The sequence below is a fragment of the Patella vulgata genome, chromosome 1, assembly GCF_932274485.2.
Source record: "Patella vulgata chromosome 1, xgPatVulg1.2, whole genome shotgun sequence".
Classification (NCBI taxonomy): Eukaryota; Metazoa; Mollusca; class Gastropoda; family Patellidae; genus Patella; species Patella vulgata.
In genome coordinates, this window is record NC_065879.2 from 35731593 (window position 1) to 35751437 (window position 19845).

Consider the following 19845-nt stretch of genomic DNA (forward strand, 5'->3'; position numbering starts at 1 on the left):
TAACTTCTGTAAACGTGTCATTTTGAATCAACAACGATACTTATAGTCTACCATTGTGAATATTTATCCATTTTTTGTGAAGAAAATCCATGAATTAATTTTATTTTATCAAAAAAGCACATGAACAAAAAACCATCGCTGAATTTGTCACCTATTGTCAGGGGGTGTAACTCTGCATGTTATATTATAGGGGGCGCTAAAACGTCTGTTTAGAAACAAAGTAGCAATGGAAAAGAGATACTAGATGATCGTGATAAAACTCATCGGTACTTTTAGTTTATTCAATCAGTATCTAATAATGTTTCATTACGCTTGAAAACAACGAGCGGGTTGGTCGTTTAATAAAACAAAAGATTACTTAACAGATAATCCCGGGTTTATTGTTTTTTTTACATATTTTGCAAGTTTTCCACAAATTAACTCAGTTTTTCAAGCGAGAATTTCATATTTTTTAATAAAGACAAAACATAATTATTTCTATATCTTTTACTCAATAGGTTGTCAACTCACTATTATACGATCATAGGTATCATTCTCAAACTTCAAAAACCATTCACACCGGAAATAATAATAGCTATCTTCAAACGTTTGAATTTGAAGTTGAAAATGATATTTTTGCCAATTTCTGAACTGGCAATAGTGAATTATAGGATCAACAGGATTATTCTTTAACAAAGTAGGACTGTTTATAGATACCATCTATTTTAAGGCTTTATTTTTATACATTTTAAAAATATAACTTAAAAATATGAAATTCTGGCTTGAAAAATATATATTTGAAGTATTATTATGATTGTTTTCCACAAGAATGAGGTAGTATATGGACCTAAGTTATAAAGGAAGGTAAGGAAGGTCCATGCCCATGGTATTTTGGTAGGCATGTTTGTGGTAGTATTGGGTAAATTGTACTGCCCTGCTAGGCTAAAGATAATGGGCGCAGTACGTTGATCCGGCTACTCTGGAATTCGCCGTGGTTAGGGTTAGGGTTTAAGGGTTTGGGTTAGAATCTTGTTAGGGTAAGGGTAGGGGTTAGTGTTAGAATCTTGTGAAATCGTGTGGAAGTCAAAAGTAGCCGGGTCAACGTACTAGGCCAGATAATGCCTATACTATTGACAAATTCCAAATTAGAAGTATATGAATCCACCCAATCTAAATTACTTGGTTCCTTTTTGACATCGTGTTCAAAATTTGGAATTTTCGTTCCAATAGCGAGTTTCAGTGTCTGCCAAATTTACTGATGCATCCAAGGCCGGGATAAATTTTTTTATTGAAATTAGTACTAATAAACACTGTCGATGCTTTTTGTCTGACCTCGCCATTGTGGCAACGATCTCATGGCATTACGACTTTATATTTTTATGTTTTATTATTTATTTGGATACAAACGTAAAAGTTAATATTTAATAATAATAGATGTCTTGCCATGGTCTATATACATCAACCAATATAATTCTTTGACAGGATCTTCAAAGGCATACTGGTTCCGTTGTACCAGAATAGTTGATACCTGGTTGGATAAAATATATTTAGATAAAGAGCTGGTCGTCCCAGTTATAATAGTTCAAACATAGACAATGAAAAATGAGTATATAATGCAAATTTTAGTCAAAGTATTGTATTCTGAGCGAAGTTATTGATGTTTGACATTTTTACAAGATAGCCTCGATTCTCGAGTTCCATTGCTATAATAATGAACAAAGTCTCGATTAGATAAGTTTCTTTATATTTTAAATGGCGAGAGGGTTCTTATCCATCCGATGGAAAAAAGGTGATTATGGGCTTGTCATGTGAAGAAATATCTAAATAATAATTCATATAATAATTCATATAACATTTGGAGCCACAAAAAGACATGGGCAGACATGCATCTTTAATTATTAGCGGCCTATTGCTGGTTAATGTGCAATAAAATCGATCGAAATACGAGATAAATATTACCCTACTCGAGGGCTGATATGTGAAATAACGTAAGGTCGAGGGCCGTGGGTTATTTCACATATTGTCCGAGGGTATAAGGGTAATATTTGACTTGCATACAGACATCAATGTTAAGCCCGGCCCATACCGCTACGACTAAACACAAGCCGACAGGACTCAGCGTCTTGGGTAGTTGTAAAAAAAAATCGGGTCGCGTCTTTACTTCACTTGCCTACGACGGCACCAGTCCACACAGGTCCGACTCTCACAGATTATGCGTCGTGAGTTACGCCACTTCCCTCTAGCGAGTGATTCCAAAAGTAAACCGGAAGCATAAAAGTGACATTATATTTTGCCAAGATGCCGCTGAAGTTGACTCTGATTGGCTAAACAACAGTAAGACAATTGATCGTGTCGTTTGAGTGTCCACACAAACACGATGGGTTACGACTGCATCCAACTGCATCCGACTACGACTGAACATGCTTAGTCGGGCCGACGGGACACGACGCGACGGAAATCGATTGAATCGTGGTCGTGGGACTGTCCACACTGCACTTATTATCTGAGACAAGACGTTGCGTTGGGTAGAGTCTGGGCAAGTCGTGGCGATGTGGGCCGGACTTTAAATCTATCCTAATTGATTTCACCTATAAGTCAATGGTTTAGCCTATCTCGGCCCTACGACTGATATGACAAAATAAAGCCCGGCCCATACCGCTACGACTACACACAAGCCGACAGGACGCAGCGTCTTGGGTAGTTGTAAAAAAAAAATCGGGTCGCGCCTTTACTTCACTTGCCTACGACGGTACCAGTCCACACAGGCCCGACTCTCACAGATTATGCGTCGTGAGTTACGCCACTAAATGCTACTCTCTGATTGGCTAAACACCAGTAAGACAATTGATCGTGTCGTGTGAGTGTCCACACAAACACGATAAGTTACGACAGCAACCAACTGCATCCGACTACGATTGAACATGTTCAATCGGGCCGACGGGCCACGACGCGACGGAAATCGATTGAATCGTGGTCGTGGGACTGTCCATACTGCACTGATTATCTGAGACAAGACGTTGCGTTGGGTAGAGTCTGGGCAAGTCGTGGCGGTATGGGCCGGGCTTTAAGAAAACAAGTCGTAAGTTCCACGTGCATTACATTTTAGTAACCGCGTGTTCACAAATTGGCATTTTGTGCAATATCGTCAAACGATTTTGACGACGAACTGATCCGAGCAAGTCAGTTTGTAGAACATTTATGGTTGAAAAATAAAACGTAAATTCTCACAAAGAATTATTTAAAGCTAGTCAAAGTGCAGAATTTTGACAGAAAATATTTAACAAGGATTTAATGTACTCAGATATTTCGGATTGTGAGGGAGATACTATTGTATGGTGCCTCACCATAAATAAATACCTCCAAATATCTCGATAATTACACAATATATATATATATATATATATATATATATATATATACACCAAGCCTTAAATCAGTTTCGCACATTTATAGTCACGAAATAAACGGCCATGTTGTACTATATAAGCTATCACTATTTAAAAATCGATAGATACTAGACTGAAAAATGGTTGAGTGTCGACCATAACATCCGGACACTTCAGTAAACCAGCGGCTGCCAGGCAGGATACGCCCACATTTTGCAAGAGATGGATAGAGAACAAGCTAAAAACAAAAAGGATTTTTTGTACAATCTGGGGCAATAATCCACAAAGTGATGGTCTGAAATGCCCAAATATCAAAAGGGACTGAGATCTTTGGGATATAAAGATATGTTTTAAGTTTCATCAAACTCGGATACAAATTGTGACATCTAGAGGGTCCACAACCATCGTAGCATACTTTTACACAATTTGCGTACAAAGTGCGGCCATTTTGTCGGGCAGTTTCATTTCGATTTTCACGAAATTCGAATTCAACCTTCATTACAGTGTAACGGTGATATATTCGAACGTTTTTTTAAATCGAATAATAATTGTGACCTCTGGAGGGACCACAAGCTAAAAACACAATTTTTTTTACATTCAATGGCCATAATTCAGGAAGATATAATCCGATACGCACGAATATCGAAAGGAACCAAGATCTTTGGTTTATAAACTTGCATTTCATGTTTCATCAAAATCAGATCAAAATTGTTGCCTCTAGAGGATCCACAACACTGATATACAATATTTTGACACTGTTTGCGAACGAGGGGCCGCCATTTTGTCCGTCAGTTTCGGTCCGATTTTTACGAAATTCGAACTCAACCATTTACGGTTTTGTAAATCGGATAAGAATTGTGACCTCTATGGGGCCCACAAGCTAAAAACGCGCTTTTTCGTACAATCAGAGGCCATAATTCAGGAAGTTATGGTCCGATATGCGCGAATATCCAAAGGAACCAAGATCTTTGGGTTATAAACATGCATTTCAAGTTTCATCAAAATCAGATGAAAAATGTGTTCTCTTGAGTGTCCACAAGCTAAAAACGTGATTTTTCGTACAATCAGGGTCCATAATCCATGAAGTTATGGTCCGATATATGCCAATATCGAACGGAACCGAGATCTTTGGATGATCGACCTATATTTTAAGTTTCGTCAAAATCTAATAAAAATTATGACCTGTGGAGTGTCCACAAACAAATTGTGAACGGACGGACGGACAGGGGCGAGAACAATATACGTCCACACGGACATTTTTATTTTTTGTTTTTACCAATTTGCAGTCCATTAAGTGTAAATAATTTATTTAAATCAACCTGTCCATAATATATTTAATGTATTGGAAGTTAAATTTTTAATAAACAACAATATTAGAACACGAGACGCAACAGCGTCGAGTTGTTCTAATGGATAATTTAAGCATGGTTAAATGGACAATACACCACCTCTAAATACGAAACAGGGACGTTTTTATCGATATTTTAGCTGAAATATTTGGGTATTTTCTTCGGAACTATTTAGTAAACATTTTTACACCGGAAAGTGTAAATTCCCCGGAAGAGCCACCATTTTAAAATCTATATCGTCCTACAATTTTTATCCGATTTTCATACTTTTGGAAACCCCACATTATTGGCAATCGATCGACGGAATTAGAATTTTGATATTTAACATAGATTTTGTTTTAAAGTGACGTCAAACAAGGCCCTTTTTTTTTTTTTTTTTACCAATTTTAAGGGAACTTTTGATATACACGGACTTTTTTTTCTGTTTTTACCAAATTTTAACCCATTAAGTGTAAATAATTTAATTAAATCAACCTGTCCGTAATAAATTTAATGTATTGGAAGTTAAATCTTTAATAAACAACATTATTACACGAGACGCGACAGCGTCGAGTTGTTCTAACGGATAATTCAAGCATGGTTAAATGGACAATAAACCACCTCTAAATACGAAACAGGAACGTGTTTATCGATATTGTAGCTGACATATTTAGGGATTTTCTTCGGAACAATTTAGGAAAAAGTTTTACACCCATTTTAAAAAGTCATTATTTGAGCTCAAAATACTCTCAATAGATTTAGACCGTCCTTGCTTTCCTGCAAACTTAAAATGCTTGAGTCTCGAGTTGAAAGAAAATGTTATTCGGATATCGACAAAAAAATATTTTGAGCTCAAAATACTCTCAATAGATTTAGACCGTCCTTGCTTTCCTGCAAACTTAAAATGCTTGAGTCTCGAGTTGAAAGAAAATGTTATTCGGATATCGACAAAAAAATATTTTTAACGTTTGAAGATTTTTAATAGAACAGGAAATTAGTCGTGTATTGAAATAATTCTGGCCTGCAACCCGCGACTAAAAGAGGAGTAACTCTTGGCGACAAAGACGACTTTTTGTAGCTTGTTCTTAATCACACAATTGCAGTTCGTACTTACATCCTCAAAATACCCCGTAATTCTATGACAGTGATGCCCTAGCCTATGGTGGGGGAGATGGCCGAATGGTTAGCACGTGCGCGCTGTATAATTAGGTCTGTCGTTAAGTCAACTGGCGTGGTTTCGATTCCTCGGTTGTACGTGACAAGGAGTAGGGTCACATGTCCTTGTGGGTTTTCTCCGCGTCCCCCGTTTTCTCCCACTGCTAAGGATCCCTACGTGCAAGCGAATTATTGAAATAAAACTGAACCATGTTAGTCCCGAAATGACCTAGTTTGTGTCGAGTGGACGTTAAACCCCATTTCTCTCTCTCTTGTCAACAAATGTCAATTTTGGCATAATGATTAGGGTCTATATTTCAGCTGCTATTTTCGACTCCACAAAATGAAAATAAGTACACTGTAATATACTCTTCAAACAAAGTAGGGGATATTGAAATGCAAATACCTATGCAGGTTGTGATATGATAAATAGTCATAAACACTTGAAATGCTTTGAGAGTATGTTCACAGATAAAGAACTTATCGCCCCAACAGAACCACTGAGCTGCACGTGCGACACTCAATAGCGCCATACGCGTGGGAGGGGTTCATTGTCAAATTTGACACTTTAAGGAAGGGTTGGTGAAAACTGCCGCGTCCTGGTTTATCCTTTCCTATCGGTTCTTGCATAAGATTTACTTTTTAGTGTGGTACTTTTAGTTTGCAATGAGAAATCTTCAACATGATGTCGTCTACGTGCTATTGGCATGTTTCAAATGGGTTCTACACAGAGGGCAGTAGCCAGCATGCTTAATGTGTCACGGTCTGTGATCAGCAGACTGTGGAACCGGTACCAACAAACACACAATGTTGACGATAGACCTCGTTCAGGTTGTCCTAGAGCCACTACACAAGCCCAGGAACGATACATTCGTACACAGGACAAACGGCCAATCAGCTTTCTGTAAAATTGTACCAAGTTACAGGAATTCAAGTTTCACCCGAAACGATTAGAAATCGGCTACATGCAGCCCATTTACATGCGCGACGACCGCATATTGTGCCTTCATTAACTCGCCAGCACATGGCAAACAGGCATCAATGTTGTAGGCAGCGTAGAAATTGGGGTAATCATCGATGGGCGCGTATGAGCCCAGATTTACTCTGGATTTCACCGATAAGCGTGCTCGCGTTTGGAGGCGTGACGGATTCGGGCGTGGGTCTGTTATGGTGTGGGGGGGGGGGGAATCACCATGACTGGCAGAACGGACTTGCATATTGTTCAAGGAAGGGTCACTGGTGTCTATTACCCTGACCACATCCTGGCACCGATAGTTCTGCCCTTTGCTCAACGTGCAGGTCGACGTTTCATTTTTCAAGATGATAATGCCCGTGCCCACCGCGCTCGTGTCGTGAATGACTACTTCCAGCGTCAACATATTCTCCATATGCCTTGGTCAGCCATAAGTCCTTTGCCTTTTCTCCTATAGTGCATGCTGTGTTCCTCGACGTCAGCGTGAACCGACAACACTGTAAGAATTGGCCGTGGCACTGCAAGAGGAGTGGGTCAGACTGCCCCAAATCTTGATTGGACGGTTTGATTTTTACCGAGATTTCGCCTAATAGTTTGGATGCAGCTATGGCGGGTGTGGCGCCAGGCAGGGTAAGCTTACTCTTCCGGACACCTGTTACCACTGTTTGTCGTGTATTTTGTACACGATGAACAGTCCATATGCTGATTACACTATTTTGCCATATTACACTATTTTCCCTATACCGTTTCTTTAGGACTTCGAATTTTGTCTAATGGTTTGGATTGTTCGTACTTGGTTTTATTTGATTTATATCATTATTAAGACAAAAATCAAAAACGTCCATTTTCACTTTTGACAGTGTATCTCTTTGCGAGTGAAATGGCGCCGTCAGATAAGCCGTCCATATGAACTGTTCATGTTCATATGTAGGCAATTGACCTGTCATTAACATACACTGGTTCCTCTAATAAAAACAGCAGTGCATTTCCGCAGTTTTGTATTTTTTCTTAATATCCCCTACTTTTTTTGAAGAGTATATTTGTACGCAGTAATTCGCCTTGATTTAGAGGGAGTTTATTGTCCATTCGATCACACTTTTCGACCTATCGGAATCAAAGAAATTTCTAATTTGTGCTGAACAATAAACCCCCTCTAAATTCTCAAGACGAATCAAATCTTTATTGACAAATATCTTCAAGAAATTCTGCACACATGACTATCACACCATTTTCAGGAATAACATTTTAACAAATTTAGCTTTACAGTTCAGATATCTGTACCCACTGCCTCTAATAAATGGAGCCGTTGAGCGTGTCTTCGTAAAACACCAGCACCAGCGGAAATCTTCAATAAAACTGAACGAATAAGATTATCACGTCCTAAGTAGATTTCTTGTACTCTTCCACGTAATAACTGACCACGAGCTACGCGATCATCACTAATTAACACAAGATCTCCTACATGCACTTCATTTCCAAGTGAAGTCCATCGTTTAACTGTATTAAGCGGCTTTAGATACTCTGAACTCCCACGTTTCCAGAAGTTGTTCACCAATCTTTGATGGTAACGCCAACGATTGGGGATAGCTTTGGATGTTTGCTCTGTCTTGGGCGTGTGTTTGAAAGGAAACGGTTGAAAAGGTCTTCCAATAAGAATATGTGCAGGAGTCATCACTTCAGGATCTTTAGGGTCAGAACTTACGTAAGTGAGAGGACGGCTATTAATTTGACATTCTACCTCGGTGAGAATAGTTCCAAAACTTTCAATGTCCAATAACGATTTCCCTAAAATCATCTTTAGTGACGTCTTAATGCTTCTAAACAAACGCTCGTAAAAGCCACCCCATCACGGGGCTTTTTCAACTATAAACTTCCAATGATGTTCTTATTGGTTAAATCAGTTTGAGTCTGGGGATCGTCTATGATTCTCCAACACTTTTGTAATTCTTTGTTTGCGCACTTGAATGTTTTTGCATTATCAGACTAAATCGTATGACACATGTCGCGTCTTGATACCATACGACGAAGCGCTAAAAAAAAACTTATCTACAGACATATCAGTTACTAATTCTAAATGTACTGCACGCGTAACAGCACACGTAAATAAACAAATATACACTTTGTCATAATCTTTAAGATAAATAGATCCAGCAAAGTCCAATCCAACATTAGTAAATGGTGCAGATGGTTGAATGCGGTCTGCTGGCAAAGGGGCCATTGGCTGGGAGAATGGCTTTGTATAGTAATGACGACAAAGTAAACATTTATTGAGAACTTGCTTAACCGTGGATCGACCTTTACATATCCATTATTTCTGACGTAGGATAGACAGAGTATGTTCTGTTCCAGCATAAAGTTCATGACTGTGTACTTGGGCTATTAATAACTTTACTACTGGGTGCGATGATGGAAGAATAACTTGATGTTTTTCTTCTTCTGGTAACACTGACTTGTGAATTCGACCACCAAATGGATCCTGGCTAGATAAATGATTAGAGGTTGGTGATTCGTTAACTTTAAGTGATTCGATCTCTTCTTTATATGATGTTTCCTGAACCTGATGCAGTAAATAAATCTCAGCAGCTTCTATTTCTGGTACTGACAGTATATACAAATTTCTGTCTTCTTTCTTGACTTTTAGGTTTCTGATGAATCTCTTGATCCAGGCGACTGTTCTAATGAGTTTGAGGTATATGCTAAATCTATAAAAGTTGATGAATGATTCTTCTACTTGACCAATACAAACTATAAGCGATTTCTTTCTTTTCTCGGGGATTATAGCTTCATTATCAGGACTTAACTTGAGGACTTCGAAACAGTAGGCTATACTTCTGATTTCATTAACCACAGTCCTTCATGTTTATAAAATTGTGCGGGAGCCATAAAACGCTCCTGATACCTTGAATATATGCAGTTTAAAAGTAAACAAAAACTGAAAGTAGTTTATTAATCTCAATATTTAGGAGAGCGATTTAGCTAATTTGCAGGAGTCTTTAATGACTACTTCGAAGGAAAGCCGACGTGCGTCGAGAGGAGCAGGAGCGAAAGCTCCCCTTAAACGTGAAGGACTGTTAACCATGATGGACCATTCCACTAAAGTTGACTATCCATAAGTTCTTGAACTTTTATTCCCCTACTCGGTAAATCAGCAGGGTTATCTTTTTCAGGGCAGTAGCAAAATACTCTTGGTTCAAAGATTCCTTGAATCTCCATTACTCAGTTAGCTACAAAATGGTTCCAACTGTGAAGCTATTCTTTTAACCCAGTGAAATGTTGATGAATTGTCAGTCCAGCAACCGACTCCAGTGACATCACAATCCAACATGGAACATACATATTTACAGAGACGAACAATGATAACAGCAGCCATCAATTCTAGTCTAGCTACGTTTTTTTTCTTAACAGGAGATACACGACTTTTAGACATTACAAGACTGGTACTTATAGTATTGCTTTTGGATATAATCATAAGGTATAGGACTGCGGCATATGCATTCTCGGATGCATCAACAAACCGGTGAACTTCAATTTCTTTAACTTGAGATTTGGGAAGTCGTGTATAACATCTGGGTATCTTCAAATGCTCCAACTCTTTAATTCTTTAAACCAATCTATCTACTTTCTGGAAATATCAACTGGAATTATATCATCCCAGGACAGACCTTTAGACCATAATTCTTGAAATAATATCTTTGAGCGGACAGTAAACGGAGTAATGAGCCCTAAATCAATACTGGGAATGTCTACTTTAAAACTCAGTGTATCATTCTGTGGATCCCATCTCGATCCAAGTGTCTTTGTAGAGTAAAACTTGGGCTTTCTTGAGTTTCAGTTTCGAGATTTATAGGACCATCGGGTGCTCTATCCCTTTCAGGTATAGCTTTTAAGACCTCTCTAGAGTTGCTAGGCCACTTGGTAAGATTAAAACCTTCTTGAGCCATAAGATCCTTAAGGTCTTGCTGTAATGTCAGAGCAAGCGTGTCGTCATCAGCTCCAGTTGCGATGTCATCTACGTACGTATTTCTAATAATTTCGGATGATGCCCTTGATGTAACTTGGCATGTTCTTGAATTGTGCCTATGGCTTAAAAAGACTGGCTGTAATACCAAAAGTGATTTTGGTCATTCTGTAAGACTTTCTAGGATTAACAACATCAAGGTCTCTCCATAGATACCCGTGAGCATCCTTATCTTTATCAGCTAAACAAACTTGCAGAAACATCTTCTGTATGTCTCCCACGATAGCGACTTGGTGCTTTCTAAACCTTATTAGAATTCCAACAAGATCTTTTTGAAGCGCAGTTCCAGGGTGGATGCAACTGTTTAAAGATACACCATTTGTGTCTTTCGCGGACCCATCAAAAACAATTCGTACTTTTGATGTGGCTTTATCTTCACGGAATATAGCATGATGAGGCAGATAAAAAAATGTGACGACCATCATCAGGCGGAAGAATTTCTTCGGGTTTAACTTCTTCTATACACTTATTGATTGCTTCATTATAAATATCAGCTTTCTTCGTATCAAACTTCAACTTCTTTTCTAAATTGATTAATCTTCTTTCAGCTTGTTTGTAATTTGATGCCAGCTGTATATCTTCCTTCGGGGGGGGGGGGCTGAATGGTTAGCGTGTGCGCGTTATCATAAAGCCTGTCATTGAGTCAACTGGCGTGGTTTCGATTCCTCGGTTGTACGTGACATCGAGTAGGGTCGCCTGTCCAACCTCGTGGGTTTTCTCCGGGTCCTCCGGTTTCCTCCCACTGCTAAACACCCCTATGCGAATTATTGAAATAAAATTAAACCATGTTAGTCCCGAAATGACCTAGTTTGTGTCGAGTGGACGTTAAACCCCATTTCTCTCTCTCTCTCTCTCTCTCTCTCTCTCTCTCTCTCATATATATATATATATATATATATATATCTTCCTTCCATGTGATAGATACTGTGTAGTGATTTGCTTCAAATATTAAATTCTTTTTAAAATCCTTCATAATTTTATCTTCAGATGGGTCTATGTGAGTTCTCCCTTCACCATATCTGAGGTAACGAAGAGGTATTAATAGTCCATACCAATGAGTACATCAATTTCGCATTCACCTCTGGGAAATTCTTCGGCAGATTTGATATCTTGAAGATGTGACCAATTTGAAGGGTGGAATTCTACAGCTTCAGCAGGTTGACAAATCTTGTCGGTTGTAAGTGCGTCATTGAAATTTTAATCTTCGGATTACTTAAAGAGGCCAATATTAATGGAATCCTTCTTCTAAGTACAGGCTTACCCTGTCTTCCGTCGAATCCGGAAACCGTCGTTCTAACTGTTTTTCAGTTGAGGCCAAGTTCTTCTGTGATAGGTGTCGTTACAAATGATGACTGTGATCCTGGATCAAAGAAACATCTAACGTTCTTGGATAGGAGGTTCGAGCCAGTCAAAATACATGGCGCTGTTTGCAGTATACTTTGAACTTGCTTGTTGCCGACTTTGGTTAATGCTGATGTAAAACTGGCAGACTTTACTTCAGTAAATTCAAGTGTTGAATTACCATAATCAAGGTGTAATAAATGATGATGTCTTCGCTTGCGGTATTTACATGACATGGCTTGACAGTTTTCCGAGATGTAACCACCTTCTAAACAAAGAAAACAAAGTCCTTTAGATAAAAAATTTCTGATGTCTGTCACGTACAGTCATGGATAAGAACTGAATGCATGACGGAATCTTGTGTCTTGGATTGTTGCAAGGACACTCTTGATCTTTAACAGAAACAGTCATAGATGATATAGTTGATTTGAAAGGGTAGTTAGACTTATAAGGTTCATTCTTCAAAGGCTCAACCTTTGAAGAAACTTCCGTCTTCATTAGCCCAGTATAAGAGCAGAACAGTAGGACGTTAAACCCCATTTCATTTTGAAGAAACTTTTGATTCTTGTGAACTTGAAGAATAAAATGATTTAATACTTGATATTTCTTTAGCTCTTATGGCGTGCTCAAGAAATGATAATAAGGTTTTCATTGATGAGTTGCATCTTCTGATGTTAGTGGTGATTGGTGTAATAAAGACTTGATATGGGCTTCTAAAATGAGACGTTGATTACCGAATCTTGCTATTAATGTATCTAGAACAGCTTCATAATTTTCATGAATCCTTTAACTGTTTCATTATGTACGCTCATTTCTGAACATCTGCTAAAGATTGGTTATCAATGACAAATACTTTAATTGACTGGTAGTATGGTTGCCATGACAACACATCGCCATCAAATGTTGGTAAATTAATCTTAGGTAATCGGACTTGAGGTACGGTAGGGCCAACACCTTGAACTTCTAAATTTGACCTTGCATCATCTTTAGTTAGGGGTTGTTTTTTTTAATGTATTCACTCAGCATGGATATATACTGTAAGGCCTTTATCTCATATTCGTTGTGTTGTGCACAGTCTTCAATTAAGTGTTCTTCGTCATATATTAAGCTGCATATAGAGCCTTGAATATCATTCAATTCTGATAATTTATTTTCATTGTCTCTTTAAGAAATCTCAGTCTCACAAAATATACATTCTGTGAAATATCAGTCTGCCATTTTGAATGTATCTATCAATGACTTTCTTAAAAATCGATCGTCTCTTTTTCTTTAAACCATCTAATTCAACTTTATTTGCAGAGGCAGCAATTTTTGACGTGTTAAAAATGCAAACTAAACTTTCCCTTTGACTTGAAATTCTAGCTTTAAAATCCGTCTCGTCGGAGCAAAATGTACTTGAAGTGAGGACTGTAGTTTAAAATTAGGGCTTGAAACTTAATTGCCCCCAATGACAATACTTTGACTTGAGAAAACAGCAACTTACACTTGCTGTAAACAAACCTAAACTTCATTTCAATAGACATGTTTTATTCTCTATTATCCAGTACAATGAAGGGAGTTAATTGCATTTAGCAAATAGGAAAAAGCACACATCTGATTTGTGTGAGAACATGGGTAGGCTAGCTTCACTCACCAATTTTTACTAAATCAGGTGGGTTGTTTTTTTAAATCACGCTTTGATCAAAGTCTGACTAGCATGACCTGCCTAATAATAAGTCATTAGTCACAAGAAATCGCTTGAAAATATAATGAGGGAGTAGAAATATATGCCTAATTTAGTAATTATTATGCCAAAATTTGTGACACTACGGTCGGAACTAACTTTGACTTCATGTTGTGCATATGATCAATTAACTCTGGAACACTTTGTTGGTTTATAACCATGTTTATAATACAGGAAACCACAACATCTATGATAGTACATTAGGAGTTATTATAATATACTATTCAAAAAAAGTAGGGGATATTTGATTTTGGGGGCATAATACTAAAATATGCAAGTGACTACGAAAAAAGTCACTATAGAACCTAACAGAAGAAACATTTCCAGTTACATGTGACGCCCAAACGCACCAATAGCTACCGCATGGAATGCAGGTGATGCTTGGGATCATCATGGGGGTCCAACCCAAGATTTGCACGACTCTGACTTTGAATGTTACAGTCATTGTGGCATTGAATTCCAGGGTGGAAACATCAGTTTAATTGTTTTAGTGACCAGAAAACAAATTTTGATATGCGTCGGCTTACCCAAAAGGTTACGTGCCCTTGGCATGCTACAGATCGGCACAACACAGGCGGTTGTGGCGCGGACGATGAATGTTTCTCAGTCTGTCATAAGCAGGCTATGGTCCAGATACCGTGATACACAATCTGTACAGGACAGACCACGCTCAGGTCGACCAAGGGCGACAACTCAAGCCCAGGATCGATTTATCCGTACCTTGGCCTTGAGAAATCGTGTCATCACAGCAAATCAGATCAGCGCTCGTCTTCAAACAGACACTGGTGTGAGAGTGAGTGGCCAGACGATTCGGAATCGACTGCATAGGGGTCACCTTCGCGCTCGACGTCCTCGCGTGATCCCTTGTTTGAGAGATCATCACATTCAGGCAAGACGTCGTTGGTGTAGGGATCGTCAACACTGGGATAATCGACGCTGGAGCAATGTGATGTTTTCAGATGAGTCAAGGTTCACTGTTGATTTTTTGGACAGACGTAGGAGGGTGTGGCGTCGTCGAAACGAGCGCTTCCAAGACGTTAACGTCATCAGACATGATCGATTTGGGGGTGGTTCTGTTATGGTGTGGGGAGGCATCACTGTTGCTGGAAGAACGGCTTTACATGTTGTTGCAGGGCGTGTTACAGGCCAGTACTACCGGGACAACATCTTGGCAGTTCATGTTGTGCCGTTCGCACGACGTCTTGGCCGCCGTTTCATCTTCCAGGATGACAACGCAAGATCTCACAGGGCCAGGATCGTTACAGGTTACCTCCAACAACAGAACATCACCACATTACCTTGGCCAGCACTGAGTCCCGACCTCTCCCCCATCGAGCATGTCTGGGACATGCTTGGACAGAGGTTACGTCAACGTCAACAACGTCCTGCCAATGTCCAATAACTTGCTGCTGCGTTGCAACAGGAATGGGACAATCTGGACCAAAATGACCTTAGACGTCTCATTAGGAGTATGCCACGTAGGATCAATGCTTGTTTGGCAAACAGAGGAGGATTTACCCGTTACTGACTTGGTTGTGATGCTGTGGTAACTTTGCTGTTTGACCCCGGGTATCATTTTACCCTTATAATGGTCAGTCTGTGCCTTACTTAGTCTAACGATCATTTGGAATAAATCGATGAATGTGAACTTCATTTCATTTTGTCATTTGTTTCTTCGTCAGTTTCATTAGGTGACTTTAATAACACTTAAAAATCAAATATCCCCTACTTTTTTTGAATAGTATATATACAGTCGAGTTTAACAAGTCTAGCATTCAGACCTTACGGCTGAAACATTACATATTATCTCTATCCCGGCCTCGAACAAGAGGCTATGGGTATGATGTTACCCTGAACTCTGAAGGGAAAGTTAAACCCGCTCTTCTCATATAAAGAGGATACGTGCATGAGTCATGTATTGAGCCCCGGTAAATTGAACAGGTACTTCCTTTATCGGATTGGTCGGCTGCACAAACGCTACCCTGGATTTCAACACAGCGGCTACCCGCGTTTCTAACGCATGGGGCTGTCATATTTGAATTAGCAGACTGTGATGTCATTGCCCGATTTTAATCTACCAGACATGTCACTGATACTAGCTAACGACGTTAATACATTAACCGGGGCATCTTTTACAGAACTTAGGTAATCTCTACAATATATAGACCCTATAGTATTACAAATTGACATTTTGTTTACAACACGCCAGAACAGTATACATAGCAACCGCTGGAATCTTAGGCTAGACACCACGGTCATAGTTTTATAGAGTATTTTTGATTTGAGGATGTAAGTAGGAATTGTAATTGTTTGAACAAGAACTAGCTACAAAATTGTGATAACAGTTTGCAAATTGCAAATAAAATAATACAGGCTGAAAACGTACCCGAAACTCGCGAAGCGAAGTCATCTTTGTCGCCACGATTTACTCCTCTTTTATTCTCGGGTAGCAGGTCGGAATTATTTCAATCACAGCTGACAGTGCCTGTCTTAAAATACCACAATAAGACAAATTTTCTGTTCTTTTAAAAGTCTTCAAACGTTAAATATTTTCTTTCATAATTCATTTACCAGCAACTCGAGACTCAAGCATTTTAAATTTGCAGGAAAGCAAGGACGGTCTAAATCTATTGAGAATATTTTGAAAAATGAACGAAAGCACATGACCAAATAATGACTTTTCAAAATGGGTGTAAAAATGTTTCCTAAATAGTTCCGAAGAACATTCCTAAATATTTGAGCTACAATATCGATTAATACATTCTTGTTTCGTATTTATCGGGGGTTTAGTGTCCATTTAACCGTGCTTGAATTATCCATTAGAACAATTTAACTTCCAATACATTAAATATGATATTATGGACAGGTTAATTTCATTAAATTACTTACACTTAATGGGTTGAAAATTGGTAAAAACACAAGATAAAAATGTCCGTGTATATCAAAAGGTAACTTAAAATTGGTAAAAACACAAACATGAAAATAGTCCTTGTATGACGTCACTTTAAAAATCTATGTTAAATCATAAAATTCTAATTCTGGTCGATTGTCAATAAGGATTGGTTTCCAAAAATATGAAGATATTGAAAATCGGATAAGAATTGCAGGACGATATAGATTTTAAAATGGTGGCACTTCCAGTTTATTTACAATAGTTGAGATCACTCTAAAAAGTTGATAAACGACTCCTATTGGCGTGCATTTTGCATACCGATAGTTCATTGGCCAATCACGCTATTTTGCCGACATTTCGCCTGGTGGTTTGGATGCAGCTGTGGCGCAAGGCCTGTAGAGTGTCCACAAACAAATGTGAACGGACTTCCAGACGTCCACCCCCCTGGGGTGTAAGGCGACTAAAAGGATCCCTGTAATGGGAAAACGTGTTTGCCGTGCGTTGCGACCCGTGTCGGTGGAGAGTGGAATCCTGGTAATTGAGTGGGGATTTGGCTTGCGAGCCCTTTCTCTGCAACACATTGCTTCGACCCACAATTCACCTACTGTCTGAACCATCGTAAATTTTAAACGGATTTCTTCGATTATGATCAAACTACTTATCTTTGATTATTGTAAACTTACCTGTGTGTTTGAAATCAACTCCCGTTAAATAAAATACATTGCACAATTTAATATCCCAACGAATAAAAAAGTTCTCTCTTGAAAAAATTGACGTATTTACTTGTATTTTTGACTGAGTTCAAAACAACATGGCTTTCCTCCCGTGTTGGATGAAACCATTGAATCTGTTGCGGGGTATGACAGAGATTTTGACAACCGCGTGTTGCAATCAAAACAAAGCGTTCTCATTTCGATCGTTGAGTTTGGGCAACGAAAAATATCAACTGAAGACAGTTTTGACCGTATTGTGATATGGTGCAATATTTATGGTTCATGATGAAAATATATTCTTTATGAACTTTTTTTTTTTAATTTATTGTAAATAATACTTAAATCACACCATAGCCCCCACCTTCAATAGAAGGCTTAATCTCGCTTTAACTACGTACATCTGATCAGATGTTGTAAAACTCATAGTCGTTGCTTCAGGAACATGCATATAGCCCCACAATTTTAAATACCCTGTACATGTACGTTAATCATGTTAGATTAAAGATATTCATGGGTAAAATGTAAGACCCGTAAAACGAATGTCATTGTTTTTGTGTCGTATTTGTGTTCAAAAGAAAATGCATTTACACGACTCTAATCAAAAATATGATTAAAACAAAATATTTCAAAAGGTAAAAGCTATAAACTTTGCAGAGATTTTACTAGAATGTTAAAGATAGTAACAAAATAAAGGAATATGCTACGGGCAGTTATGTGTGTGAACGCCCAAACTCAATACCGAGCCGGGATTACACAAAACTTGAATTGTCGTAAAAGTACCGCAAACCGTGACATCTTGTAACCCCTTTATACGAAATAATCTCTCCCGAAAAGTGACGTAATCGGCTTCCATTTTGGTATTTCTCCATGTCAAAAGTTCGTGGGAATTACCTTTTTTCAAGACAGAACTTTTTTATTCGTTATACATGTATTAACTTGTGCAATGGATTTTAATTAACGGGAGTTGATTTCAAACACACAGGTAAGTTTATAATAACCAAAGTTAAGTAGTTTGATCATAATTGAAGAAATCCGTTTAAAATTTACGATGGTTCAGACAGTGTAGGGTGACCGAGCTGAAAAAAATATCGAAAACTATTTACAGTTATGGCACTATATATATATATATAAACAACAACCCTAGATGATCCCACAGAGTAAAATCACACAGAGTGGCGACTGCTTCATTTGCATACAAAGTAGGTCGCGCACTGCATCTTGGGTTTTGTCTGTAAGTAGTAGTTATTAGCACCCTTTCCGAGGTGTATCGGTGAATATCAGGACAGTTTTGGTCGAGGGGCCCAGCACCAGGAAAGGTGCTAATAAGTTACTTACATCACATTTCTATCGAGTATTGTGAACCAACATGTGAAAAAAAGTATTTATCATCGAGTCGTTTCAACCGAAAAGTGACAAATACTTTCTGCTCTTTCATTATTTATCCCTTTCTGAGCCTCACGTTACATTTCATGGTAGAATGATTTCGCTGTAGAGAGACGACCTGAGTAGTATTTACACGTGCGTCTTGCTATGATACTCAGAGCGTAAAACAATCACGTGTTTGTTTAGACCACACCGTCAAAACATCTTATCTATGGCCTAGAGGACTGCGATATTATTAAATGTAGTGTAATGGAAATGCGAAACGTGGGTCATTCCTGGTGAAAGTATGCATCGGCGGATGGTTCTTTCGTTGAAATTTATTTGTAATAAAGTTTATGACTTTCTAGGCGTTTTTTTCATCTTGCTTATTATCAATGCCTGTGAAGTGTCCAGCACTTTCTGTATAGTACTCTTTCTCTACATTACTGATACACGGATACTTTTAAGCATGTATAGCGATTAAACAGGACAGTTTTATCAAAGGTTACCAGTGGCAACGAGTAGAAGTGGGATGTAATATCACTAAACATGTCGGCTAAAGAAGACGCTTCGCAGTTGAACAGAAGAAAATACTATAATACTATAGATAATAATAACAGCAGTATATATCATCAAAAATTTTATTTTGTAAGAGTACATATTTGGTGAAAGGTTTTTTTCATATTTGATTGATTAATTGGCATTATATTGCATATTATGATATATTCCAATGTAGAGTACTGAGTACTGTAGGCCTAGAAGTAGATCTATAGGTATACGTCTTTAGGCTATCTAACTTATGATAATATGACCTCTCGCTCTAACTTGTCTAAGCTAAATCAAATAAAGGTAATTTCGGGACTAAGATGGTTCAGTTTTATTTCAATAATTCAATTGATGGGTCTTTTTTTAGCAGTGACTGAGTGAGAGGAGACTGGAGGACCCGGAGAAAACCCACGAGGTTGGACAGGTGA

At 38.4% G+C, this 19845-nt stretch overlaps 2 long non-coding RNA genes across 3 annotated transcripts in view; one reads left to right on the top strand and one right to left on the bottom strand.

Moving 5' to 3' along the window:
- LOC126828524 (uncharacterized) overlaps window positions 1–19845 on the top strand; it is a 151158-nt gene that overhangs the window by 56562 nt on the left and 74751 nt on the right. The window lies entirely within an intron of this gene.
- Window positions 1419–19845, bottom strand: part of LOC126828518 (uncharacterized) — a 112848-nt gene continuing 94421 nt past the window's right edge. For both annotated transcript variants that reach the window (XR_008787472.1, XR_008787466.1), the window contains exon 5: window positions 1419–1507. This is a non-coding gene — a long non-coding RNA (uncharacterized LOC126828518). The remainder of the gene's footprint in view (window positions 1508–19845) is intronic.